General features: G+C 40.3%; 1 long non-coding RNA gene across 1 annotated transcript in view; it reads right to left on the bottom strand.

Moving 5' to 3' along the window:
• LOC132598231 (uncharacterized) overlaps nt 1-13,145 on the bottom strand; it is a 271,631-nt gene that overhangs the window by 180,970 nt on the left and 77,516 nt on the right. The window lies entirely within an intron of this gene.

The following is a 13,145-nucleotide window of genomic DNA, read 5'->3' as shown; positions in this document are numbered from 1 at the left end:
TTACAAGGTTAACCAAGGGACTTGGTGAGATCTTTCATCATTCACCCAAATGTATTTTATGATTAATCTGGCAGAACAAACCTCAAAGCATTGGTAAGTAAGGAAAAGAAAGATCTCTCAAACCACAAATTAAGAACTTGAGAGTTATAAGGACTTAGACAAGGGTAGTAATTCATAATGAAGAATAGTGTGATCAAGAGCATGGATTCCAGGGGCTTCCCTGGTGGCGCAGTGGTTGAGAGTCCGCCTGCCAATGCAGGGGACGCGGGTTCGTGCCTCGGTCCGGGAAGATCCCACATGCCGTGGAGTGGCTACGCCCGTGAGCCATGGCCGCTGAGCCTGCGCGCCCAGAGCCTGTGCTCCACAACGGGAGAGGCCACAACAGTGAGAGGCCCACGTACCACAAAAATAAATAAATAAATAATAATAATAAAAAAAGCATGGATTCTGGAGCCAGACTGGGTGCCAAGGGCAATTCAAACACTTACTAGCTGTGTAAGTTTAAACAATTAGCCTTTGTAGACCTCATTTTTCTTATCCATAAACAGAGATGACAGTAGTATCTACCTACAATATAGGGGTTGTTATAAAGGTAGATAAGTTAATATGTGCAAAGTTCTTAGGACAGTGCCTGCGATATAGTAAATACTATATAATGTTCTTAAAGAAAAAATTAAAAACAATGTAGATTAGGTTAAAAAAAAATCTGGTACTGTAAGGAAACTTAGAGATCAGAAAGGAAGGTATACAGAGGTTGCAAACACCACACTATGTGGTCCATCAGTGAGACACACTTAATAGCTCTGACAACCCATCTCCATTGTGCTACCAGCTTATTGATGATTGAGATAGTCACTGAGATCGTTACTGCCAAACCAGAATGATGATAACACTGAGCTTTGTATTAGAGATGTGAGAAAAAAATGAACAGTAAGAAACACTTATGACTGTTTTGCAAGTGGAAAAACACCAAACACAGAGTTTCAGAGCCTATTCTCATTTCCCAGAAGTCAATGACGGCTTTTAATCACACTTTCTGAGGCTGGTGTCTATAGAGAGGTGTAGACTATAGCCAGAGGGCCTGTTGAAATAGAGGTTTTTAATAACAGAGAAAATGAAGCACTCTGAAAATTGCATTAGGCTTTAGAAATGCGTGTAGACTGATTTATTAGAGTCCTCTAAATAAGAAGTGAACACTCAAGCACCTGATGGCTACTCACATCATGGGGACCTTGGGAAATGTACAGAATCTCTCCAAACGTCATGTTCCTCGCAGTTGAGAGAGAGGTCTTGTTGCATCCCTAATGATGATTATGTTGATGGTGAATGAAGGGTAAAGCCCCACCCAATTTTTAAAAAAATTTTGGATGAAAGACAGGCCACTAATAATGGGACGCTTTACAATTGATAATATCAAATTTATCTCCTTTAGCACACGAATTGTCCCATGTGGATATCAATCAGAGTGAAAATATCAGTTCTAGAACTTAACATTAGTGTGTGAGTGATTTAGCAATCTGATGAGCCCCAGCTTAGCAAAGGACCAGAATGAAGGTTTACCTAGCTCTCCCATGATACCACATAAAGGGTAGGCTTAGATCCCTTTGTGAAATTCTGTGATATTCTGAGAGTTTATATGTACCAATAAGGAAACCATGGTTCAGGAAAAAAATTACAGAATGGGTCAAAATCTGACACTTTTTTGGGTCCACTGGAGATTGACTTAGCTCTTTAGTCATTTCAACAGACCCCAAGGAGAGACAAAAAGAAAACAAATGATTACTGCAACAGGTGTCAATCGACCCCAAGTGTAGGATACCACATGCCTTGTTAATTGAGGAAATATACCTTTTCCAACATGGATTTAAACAGTATTGTTTTAAATTAAATGTATCCTATGCTCTAAGTTTTCCAACAGGTCAATCCATTAAAGAACATTCAAGCCCACAGCTCCCACTGGTGGAAATATGGAAGAGCAAAGTCAAGTTGAAGGGCTTATGAGACCAGACAATGAAAAGAATTGCTGCCTGCCCGTACCATTTCCCAAGCCTTTAGGACACTGTAAGGGACAGAGGAAGGACAAGGATACAAATGGATACAAAGGAGTGAGGTATCTTTTTGTTTAGGGTGAGAGATGTCAGAGAGATGTTTGGAAAGCGTGATGTAAAATTCAGATCAAGAGAGCGAGGTTAACACTGGACAGAAGGGTCCACTTTCGCTGATGAGGTGCAGTCATTAAGTACCTTTCTATGGCTATTCAAGGAAATATTTCAATTTTGCTAGAACTTTTAACCTTTTCCCTCCCAGTTGGCATTCCTTTCTGAAAGTACCCTAACCCTCTAATGAAGATCCTTCATCAGTTTTGCATGCTAGTTTAGAGGAAACTGACGGTGTAACATGGCAAAGAGGAAAGAGAACAATACGCTACCTTCTATTTTCCCAGATTCAGTGGAGACAAAGTGTCAGCATTTTTGAATGAACTTAGATTCATGTTTCTAGGTGATTGCCAGCAGACCTAGGAGGCACACTGGCTTAGGGACTCTACGTTATAGACCAGAATGTTATGGACAGGGCAAATGCTACTGAACTTGAATTATCTTCACAGGTTACAGAAGGTGGTATCCTGCAGGAAGAAAGAGATTGGAGGACTTCTGGTTTACAGTGAGAATCTGCTCTGTTGACTTGAAGAAGGTCACCTCATTTTGGGTCAACAAATAGCCTGGTACCTTTTATTTCGAAAGGATTCATGATAACCCAACAAAAGTATGTAAGGACTTTGGGAAAAGGAATCAGAAAGAAGGGGGAGGAATCTGAGACCCAGCAGGAAGAAGTATGAGGAGGAAGCACTCTGGGTAAAGAAGCCTTTTTACTCAAAGTGCAGTCCCTGGACAAGCAGCATCAGCTGAACTACAGGCCCCACCCTAGACCTAGTGATCAGAATCTTCACTGCAACAAGATCTCCATGGGTTTCATGTGCATATTTCAGTTTGAGAAGCATCAGTGTAGAGGGCAGCCCTGGGAGAGCAAGGAAGACTCAAATGGGGATTAGAATCACTAATGATATCCTGGGTGGGTTAGAGAGTCACCCAGAAGGTAAGATACCACAATGGACAATATCAGATCTGACTGGCAATGACATCATGGCCGCAAGGATGGATTTACAGCAGTGGTGGAGGATGAAGTAAGTACTCCCTCCTCTGGGTCCAGCCCTCCACAGGAGGTAATTACAGTTACCAGAACATCAAGCGTGGAGAATGGGGTTAAAGAAAAGGCTCTAGTCCCTTTAAGGAACAGGAGTGCCTGTAAGGAACACAAGGTCATCCAAGGCAGAAGCAGACTCATCACTAGCACATCAATACCTCAGTCTCCTCACAGCAGAACTACTGCAAATCCCACCAGCCATGGAATGAGGTTCCTGTGAGGATGTACAGGCATTCAGGTAGTGGAATTTGAGTTTTCATACTAATGTGTTTTCGTTTGTCCCTATAGTCTGGTGGGGCTTTGGGGATATTTTATGACACAACAAAGTCCCAAGTTTGCTGAAGGTAAACTGCTTTTGCCCGGAACCCAATTCTAAGAGGAGTATTTTTCACAAAGCTTTTAAAGATTAGGAAAATAAACACTTTAATTAAATCTGTAAATTCAAAGCCACAGTATTTTCAGAAAAGGCATTTTACATAAAAAGATATGTATGTCTTAAATAACTCAGATTAACTGGTCTTCATCAAATTTGCACCAGTCCTGTCAGCTCCCTGCAGCCCTCAGTCCCCTCTAACCGAAACCATTGCTGTAGTTCTTGAGGTCACCGAACCAGGGCAGGGAATACGCTGCCCTGTTTGGGTAGCCTCTTAGAGAACATTCCTGCCAAGTGCCTGGGAGATGTCTCACAGCACGTACATAGTGTGTGCTCACCAGGCACTGCCATTCACCCACCAGGCCTCAGCATGGCATCCAGTATATATGGGGGCATCTGCCATGCCCCACCAGGCATCAAGCTCTCCTCTATGTTCTGCATTGTTCATCAGGGGATTATCACTTTGCCCAGGGTGCCGTGTCCTGGGATGCATGAATCAGAAAACGCACAGGATACTCAAGACAGGATGATGACCTTTCAGTCCTGATGGTGCCCAAACTAGGATGTACTATATTTGAAGCAGAACCAGAGAGAAAGAGATGCAGACTTAGTCCAACGCAACCCTTGTGGAACTAGAGGCAGCTCTCTCTAGTGTTCTCTTTCTTACCTTGGATATCTGTACACTAAATTTCTATCCTCACAGACTCTCTTCCCCAAATTATTTATGCAAATATATACTGGCAGGTGTGTGTGTGTGTGTGTACATAGATGGGGCTGGTGTGGTTCTTTGGCCCTAGAAGATAAGTTTTCACTTAGACCCAGCAAGGACCAGTCTGTTATTTTTGTACAAAAATCCAAAATATTGACATCCATCATCTAAAAAACAAAAGAGTGATTTTTCTCTCCCAAACAGAGTATTTAATGGATATCTGGCTCCAAAGGAGACTAAGCATGTTAGATATCAGATCAGAATATAGGTCTATACTTTTAGTTCGCAGAAAGATGAAAAAAGACTTTTTTAAGGCATGTTAATACAATTCATCTTTTTAAGAACACTCTCCGGGCTTCCCTGGTGGCGCAGTGGTTGAGAGTCCGCCTGCCGATGCAGGGGACGCGGGTTCGTGCCCCAGTCCGGGTAGATCCCACATGCCGCGGAGCGGCTGGGCCCGTGAGCCATGGCCGCTGAGCCTGCACGTCCAGAGCCTGTGCTCCGCAACGGGATAGGCCACAGCAGTGAGAGGCCCGCGTACCACAAAAAAAAAAAGAACACTCTCCTACTAATCTCACCAACTAAGAGGAGCTTTCTTTTTTAAATTGTACTTGCCTTGGCACACAAAATGGTATGTGACTTATCACACTTGATTGTCAAAGTGCCCAAGAGAAATACTACAGTATTCTCCTCACATAGCTCGCTGCTCTGTTGTCAGCCAACCAAGAAAGAAACTCTTACACAGCTTGATTTAATGTCTGACAACACAGAGCAGTCACCTTCTGTAGTATATGTATGTTAAGCCTGTTAATCTTTAGCCTTTTTTTTAGTTTAAGATCTGTGTTCTTAATGATGGAAAGTAACAAGTATCTGCAGGTAGAAGAAAAGGTAAATCAATGATGTGGTTTGGGAATTAAATAGTAAACACTCAGGACTTCCTTCAGTAAAGAAGTCAGTGTTTTCTGGCAAAGGGTGAATTAAAAGCATCTTTTATGGAGAGTTGGATTTTGGAGGGTTTTTTTTTAATATGAAGTGAGCTGCAGGCTAAGAGATAATTAAGTGATTTTAGAATTAAGCAGTTTTTAATTTTTTTTTTCTTTCAGGGAACGTTCTGGTACTCTCCTTGATTTAAGAAAAAAGGTCCCAAATTCTGCAACAGAGAATGATCCCCTTTTCAGAGAAAACAGATTTGATATGTCACACGTATTACAGAATAGTTGGAGCTGTTGAAAGGTGCAAGAGGAGTGGTGGAGTGGGAAAGGGCAGGGGCAGTGGAGTCCAGGAGAGAAAGGTTGAAAATAGATTCTCCAAGCATTTGAAAGAAAGGGAGCTAATCCTAAGCATGTAGAAGATACAAGGATTTAAATTTTAAGACTGTAAGCTATAAAGCACTGATGTTATGTGTCTTCATAGGTTTTATGGAGACCCAGTCATGAGAATGATGACTTAGCACACAGTTGGTGCAAAAATTATAACTGTCCAAAGGATGAATGGAGGTGAAAATTCACAAGGTCAGTAGATCCTTTGCCCTCTGAGAGCCACAAGATATAGCTCTTGCAAGGTCAAGTTAATAGCTGCTCTCTTTCCTGTTATTTTTCTATTGAATAGAAGTGAAAATTTTCAGTTTACAAGCCAGACTGCATTAAACCAATTAATTTATTTGTAGATGTTTATATTATACAAATAATTACAGGGGTTTTAATGGCAAAGGCATTAGATCTCTCAAAATGCAATGTCCTCTCCTTTGTCCTGGCCATCTTTAGATTCGGAGCCACTTTTTAAAATCAGCCACATTAAAATTATCACAATTACCACTGGATACAAAGGAGTCAGGGGATTTCCCTGGTGGTCCAGTGGGTAAGACTCTGCACTCCCAATGCAGGGGGCCGGGGTTCGATCCCTGGTCAGGGAACTAGATCCTGCACGCATGCCGTAACTAGGAGTTCACACGCCACAACTAAGAAGTCCGCATGCCACAACTAAGACCTGGCACAGCCAAAATAAATAAATGAAACAAAAATAAGAAGGCAGAGAATCAGTCTGATACAGATATGAAATAAACCTGAAAAAATAAGTAGCGCGAGCCACAGTCCCTGCCTATGCAATTTGGTTTTACTTTTTATGGGACTCAGCTGAAAAGGACACTGTTTTTGAGTTTTCAAGTATAGTTTTTCCTTACCTCAGTGAGATAAGCTAGCTGACCTGAGGGCAGAAATGAATGCAACCATTTGAAACCCCACTTCACTCAGCTACATAATGCACAGGCTTCTTAGGACTCCAAGCATTTAAAACACTAGAAAAATTGATTTAAGCATTCTAGAGAAAAACGTTTGTTCTTCCTCCTTCTTCCTCATTGCATAGCCAGGAAAAGAAATTCTGCAACCACCATTGTGAATCAATTACCATAAAGAATAGAGTTATCACCAGCCTGTTCACAGATTCAGCAAACAAAAATGTGCAAGCTTGCTGTTTAACCTTGTCGCCAGCGTGTTTCTCTGACTAAAGTAGACATTTAATAATCAAGGGCTTCTTTCACTTCTAGTGGGGTATTGAATTCTGCGGATGCAGATGATAGCTCATCTCGAAAACCTTTGATTCTTACATGGCTTTTCGATTACAGAAACAAAGACTCCCCTAGGCTATTTGGCCTGAGGCAGTAAAATAAGTTTTCAGTGTGACTTACTAGGCTGTATGGGACCACAGGAAGTTAGATTAAATATAAGATGATGGCATTAGAGCTGTCCACAGCGGTCCTATTGGCCTGACTGTCCTCCTCTTTGCTACCAATGAAGAACTACTCTGTTCTACCTGATACGTGCATTCTGCATCCTTCCCTTAACTTCAGGAGTTATCTATTCCCATCCTCCCACATATTTTCTTCGCAGGATTGAGATGCCCCATTGCTTCCTGCTGTGGAGGCTGCCTCCTCTGCTCTCCCCCAAATTCCACTGTTATGCATAAAACTATCCTCAGGCATTCTAACCACCATAGGTATTTTTACAAGTAAATGAAATATGTTTATATCTACATTGAACCATGATATAGCTATATTATATATTACATAGCTATAAATGAAAATATGTTTTGATTTTTTATGTCTTGGCTTTTCTGTTTATCTAAATATTTACCTATCTATCCATCCATCTTTATAATCTAAGGGAAAAGCCCCCTCTAAGACTCTCTGCATCTCTGAATCCAGCATTCTACACACAGAGACTACTCAACAAGTCACGTGTGCCACGTTCAAAGAGTGGCACTCCATAGAGGGGGTAACAGAAAACAATGTCATCCTTTCTCCCAGCTTCCCAGCTCTGTGAAGCTAATTCTTCCTTACTCCTAAGATTAAACTGAGGGCAGATCTCATGACTTTTCTGGCCAGTCTCAGGAAATGAAATTTTCTGAGAACCTTGTCAATCAGAGTGAATCTCACATGAGAACAATGACCTTTCACTAACAAAACTCTAAATGTCACTTCAAGTAAAACTGTATCCCTTCTACAGCTTGTTTCTGATTCACAGCGTTGCCTGCAGTGAGAAAAGAGGTCTGTTTCTCCACAACCCCACCTACTCTTTGACTCCTGTCCTACCCCACCCCTACCTAGGCTACATTCTGATTCCTCTGGGATGAAGGGGGTATGGAGAAGGGAACGGAGGTAATGGGCAGGAAATGGCTTATTCTACTGTTATGATTTCGACATGGTCAGCTACTAACTAGACACATGAATTGGGCAATTTATTTAACTTTGCTGTGCTTTGATTTCCCCATGCAGTGAGAACTAAGTTAATACAAATAAGGCATTCTGTAGTTCCTGAGACAGAGGTAGACGCTCCATATGCGTCAGGCATTGTTTCTATTCAAACCGAGTGTCTCTCGTGGGGTACTTTTGTATTATTTTAGACGATCCCCATTAGAAATATCGGGGCAGTTTCTTTGATGCAGGCAATGTCTCTCTTCACGCAGGACTCTACCGCAAGCTTGTATATCTAAGAGTTCACCTCCAAACTCTGCCTAAAGATCCCATGGGTGATGACCCCTTTTTTCCCCTTCCTGTTTTATTGAGATATAATTGATATACAGCACTGTATAAGTCTAAGGTATACAGCATAATGATTTGGCTTATATACATTATGAAATGATTACCACAGTAAGTTTAGTGAACATCCATCATTTCAGATAGATACAAAATAAAAGGAAAAAACATTATTTTCCTGTGATGAGAACTCTTAGGATTTGCTCTCTCTACAATGTTCATATATAACACAGAGCAGTGTTCATTATATTTATCATGTTGTACATTACATCCCTGGTACTTATTTATCTTATAACTGGATGTTTGTACCTTCTCACCACCGTCCTATAATTCTAACCACTGCCACCTCTGGTAACCACAAATCTGCTCTCTTTTCCTATGAGTTCACTTGTTTGATTTTGAAGGATAATTGACCCACAACACCATGTTAGTTCCTGGTTCTCAACATAGTGATTCTACCTTTCTATACATTTCAAATGATCACCGTGGTAAGTCTACTTACCATCTGTTACCGTACAAGATACTACATTCTTACTGACTAAATGCCCTACACTGTACATTTCATTCCTGTGACTCATTTATTTTGTAATGCGGGATGACCCCTTTTACTTTTTTTCCCTCCAAGTTATTTATTTTTAACATCTTTATTGGAATATAATTGCTTTACAATGGTGTGTTAGTTTCTGCTTTATAACAAAGTGAATCAGCTATACATATACATATATCCCCGTATCTCCTCCCTCTTGCATCTCCCTCCCACCCTCCCTATCCCACCCCTCTAGGTGGTCACAAAGCACTGAGCTTATCTCCCTGTGCTATGCGGCTGCTTCCCACTAGCTAGCTATTTTACATTTGGTAGTGTATATATGTCAATGCCACTCTCTCACTTCATCCCAGCTTACCCTCCCCACACCCCATGTCCTCAAGTCAAAACTACAATGAGGTATCACCTCACAACAGTCAGAATGGCCATCATCAAAAAATCTACAAACAATAAATGCTGGAGAGGGTGTGGAGAAAAGGGAACCCTCTTGCACTGTTGGTGGGAATCTAAATTGATACAGCCACTATGGAGAACAGTATGGAGGTTCCCTAAAAAACTACAAATAGAACTACCATACGACCCAGCAATCCCACTACTGGGCATATACCCAGAGAAAAACAGAATTCAAAAAGAGTCATGTACCACAATGTTCACTGCAGCTCTATTTACAACAGCCAGGACATGGAAGCAACCTAAGTGTCCATTGACAGATGAATGGATAAAGAAGATGTGGCACATATATACAATGGAATATTACTCAGCCATAAAAAGAAATGAAATTGAGTTATTTGTAGTGAGGTGGCTGGACCTAGAGTCTGTCATACAGAGTGAAGTAAGTCAGAAAGAGAAAAACAAATACCGTATCCAAACACATATATATGGAATCTAAAAAAAATGGTTCTGAAGAACCTAGGGGCAGGACAGGAATAAAGACGCAGACATAGAGAATGGACCTGACGACACGGGGAGTAGGAAGGGTAAGCTGGGACGAAGTGAGAGAGTGGCATGGACATATATACACTACCAAATGTAAAATAGATAGCTAGTGGGAAGCAGCCGCATAGTACAAGGCGATCAGCTTGGTGCTTTGTGACCACCTAGAGGGGTAGGGTAGGGAGGGTGGGAGGGAGATGCAAGAGGGAGGAGATACGGGGATATATGTATATGTATAGCTGATTCACTTTGTTATAAAGCAGAAACTAACACACCATTGTAAAGCAATTATACTACAATAAAGATGTTAAAAAAACTATGTTTGAAAAAAATTTAATAATAATACAAAAAAATAAAATCAACAAAACCAAAAAATTCTATTTCCCAGCCAAGGGACCTTGGACATGCAGTAATCTTTCAAATCAAATGAGGTAATATGTGTGAAAGTACTTTGACTGAAAATGTGAGTTATTATTATATTATGATTTGCCATTACCTGGACCTGTGAAACACTGTCTGTAGAGGTATAGAGCCAGCTCAAACTCTTTCAATGCTAATTAAATATCCACAATCAACTGAAATCTTCTATACACAGAAACAGTCAAATCAAATAAGCTCTCCTCATATATTCTATTTTTCTCCCAGTGTAGGGAAAACCCCAAATATTAGATGAATGAACTAATGAGTATATCACTGATGAGGCTTGAAACACAGTGATGACAACTCCACTTGATTTTTCCTATACTCCTTCCAAATATAAATTCCATATATATTTGCATGATCTATGAAAGAAAAAACCAGAGGCAGGATTACTATTTTCTTTTCACTTACACTCACATGTTTATTTTAAATTTTTCTGACATGTTTCACAAATAATAATAAAATATGCAATTCTGTGTATTATAAATTCCATGTAACCAAATGATTCTCACAGAATGCTTTCATTGAATTTTGCTGAACTCTTGGATCAGTAGCCAATTCATGGTTGCAGTTGGGACCCAGGATTACTGTTATTTTTCACCTCTAGGGGGGAATTACTTTAAGATGACTGGAGGGATAGATCAGTGGTTCTCAACTGGGAGCAATTTATAATGTTAGCTCCAGGAGGCAGGAGGGGTGTACTATGGGCATCTGGGGGGTGGAAGCCACAGATGCTGCTAGATATCCTATAATGCAGAGGGCAGTTCTTCAACAAAGAATTATCCAGCCCAAACTGTCAATAGTGCCAAAGTTAAGAAACCCCATGTTATACTTAGAAGGACTGTATTTCCTTGCAAGCCTCCCAAAAGGCTTAATGCTTATATGACTGAAATGTCTTCATATCGGTCTCTGTTTGTTCACTGCAATTTTGATCCTGAAAGAACACGCATGGAAATAAAAGAAAAAATAAGTAAGTCAACGCATTATCAACTGTCACAAAAAATGGAACCTTAATTCTAAGGCCCACAAACCTTAGCAAGGCAGGTTATTGAGTGATTACTGAAAAATTAAGTTAATCCTGCCACCCGGAGTTAATCATTTACTTCATGCATGCATGAATAAACTATTAAGCCCAAATGTGCTATATATTATACTGGGTCCTATGGGGTATATGTTCCTTACACAGTTAGGATACTAACCTTCCATCCAAAAATGCACAGTTAGTAAGGGAGAGAAAACATTAAACTTTTTTTTTTTTTTTAACTCTCGGTATCTAGCGCCATCACGGTGCCTGACTCATAGCAATTCCTCAACAAATGCTGATTAAACAAAAGAATTCATAAATTGCAAGTCATCTCCCTTTTTTCACTCATTCAGCGAATCTTTATTAAGCACCTTCTCTGTGTCAGGTACCCTTTTAGGTGCTAGGGACACTTTGATGAACAAAACACAGAAGATTCCTGCTCTCACAGACCTTCATTCTAGTGTGGTGGTTTTCAAACTTACTGACCGTGACCTACGATAAGAAATTCATGGATCTTTGTGACCCAGACACACACATATTCAAATGACTGAAACAAAAGTTTCACAAACCAGTGTTTACTATATTTTCTATTCTCTTTCATTTTTGTGCATGCTATATTATATTAATTTCACAACATATGATTAAGTCATACCTTTGGTTTGAACATTTATTTGTATATGTGTATGGGGGAATAAAATTTTTAAATGTTAATAAAGTTTTAATAAAATTTTTAAATAGTACTGGGCAGACAGTAACTTAAGGTACTATGATAGACAGTGACAGCAGGGGATCACTTCTTAGATATAACTGTCATCAAGGTTTTCTGAGGAGAGAACCAACATCTGAACGATAATAATACCTTAACATCTACGTGGTATATATGACGCACCATTCTGACTGCTTTATGTGTAATTACCCATGTAAACCCCACGACAACCCTATAAGGGAAGCGCTGTTATTATCCCTATTTACAGTTGTGGGAACTGAGACACAGCAAAGTTATGAATCTTGTGCCCCAAGTCACAGATATGTTAATAGATAAAATTGAGATTTAGAGGCATGTTCATGGCAGATTTCATGTTCTTATATCCAATACTGCCTCTGATTGGAGAGAAACCAGCCACATAAAGCTGTTGGGAAGACTTTTCCTTGGAGCAAGTGCAAAGGCATGAGACAAAAATAAGCATGCCTTACTATGCCAACAGACATGCTTCTTTGAAAGATTCTTACCCTTCCATCCCTAAATAACCTTCCAGTCTTGCTGTGACAAGCATGTGACAGGCCTAGGCAAGCATTCTTCTATGATCAAACTCCAGGTCTCTATTAGGTCTTAGCCTAGATAAACTACTGACTCTTGTAATAGAATACAATCCTCTTTTTCTCCAAGGATTTTCTAAGAACTCACCTTCCCCAGGAACCAGTAACAGCAAAGAGCCAGGAACGGTGTCCATTTGAAAGCTCCTCTGCCAGGCCCCAAAGCCCCATGACAAGGAACTTTATGTGTAGAGATGGCCCTATTTATCTTTAGCCTGGGCCAAGATGACAGGCCTGAGTCTGGTCCTAGCATTTTCCTAAAAAAGCCTAAATCATCCCTCTCTAATGCAGGTTACAGAATTAACAGAAGTGGTTTGCTTTGATTGATAAGGCAGTAGCTGCTGCAATCATTGAAAAGTAGTAAGCAAAAGATAAGAGGTAGGAGCAAGGTAGGAAGGGAATGATGGATTTGGGATTGATTCTCTAATGACCATGTCAAAGGAGACTGGAGGATGAATGGCCAGGTTACTCAGCATATTGAAGGCTGCTATTTATTGGTAGTTTAATAGTTCAGGGTGTTCAATAATGAATTCTATGGCTTAGGAACTTCAAGAAAACACACATCAAATTTTCAAGGTATTTTCCTTAGGATATTAT

Source organism: Globicephala melas, chromosome 12 (assembly GCF_963455315.2).
Source record: "Globicephala melas chromosome 12, mGloMel1.2, whole genome shotgun sequence".
NCBI classification, from domain to species: Eukaryota; Metazoa; Chordata; class Mammalia; order Artiodactyla; family Delphinidae; genus Globicephala; species Globicephala melas.
This window is presented reverse-complemented; position numbering and strand designations above follow the sequence as displayed.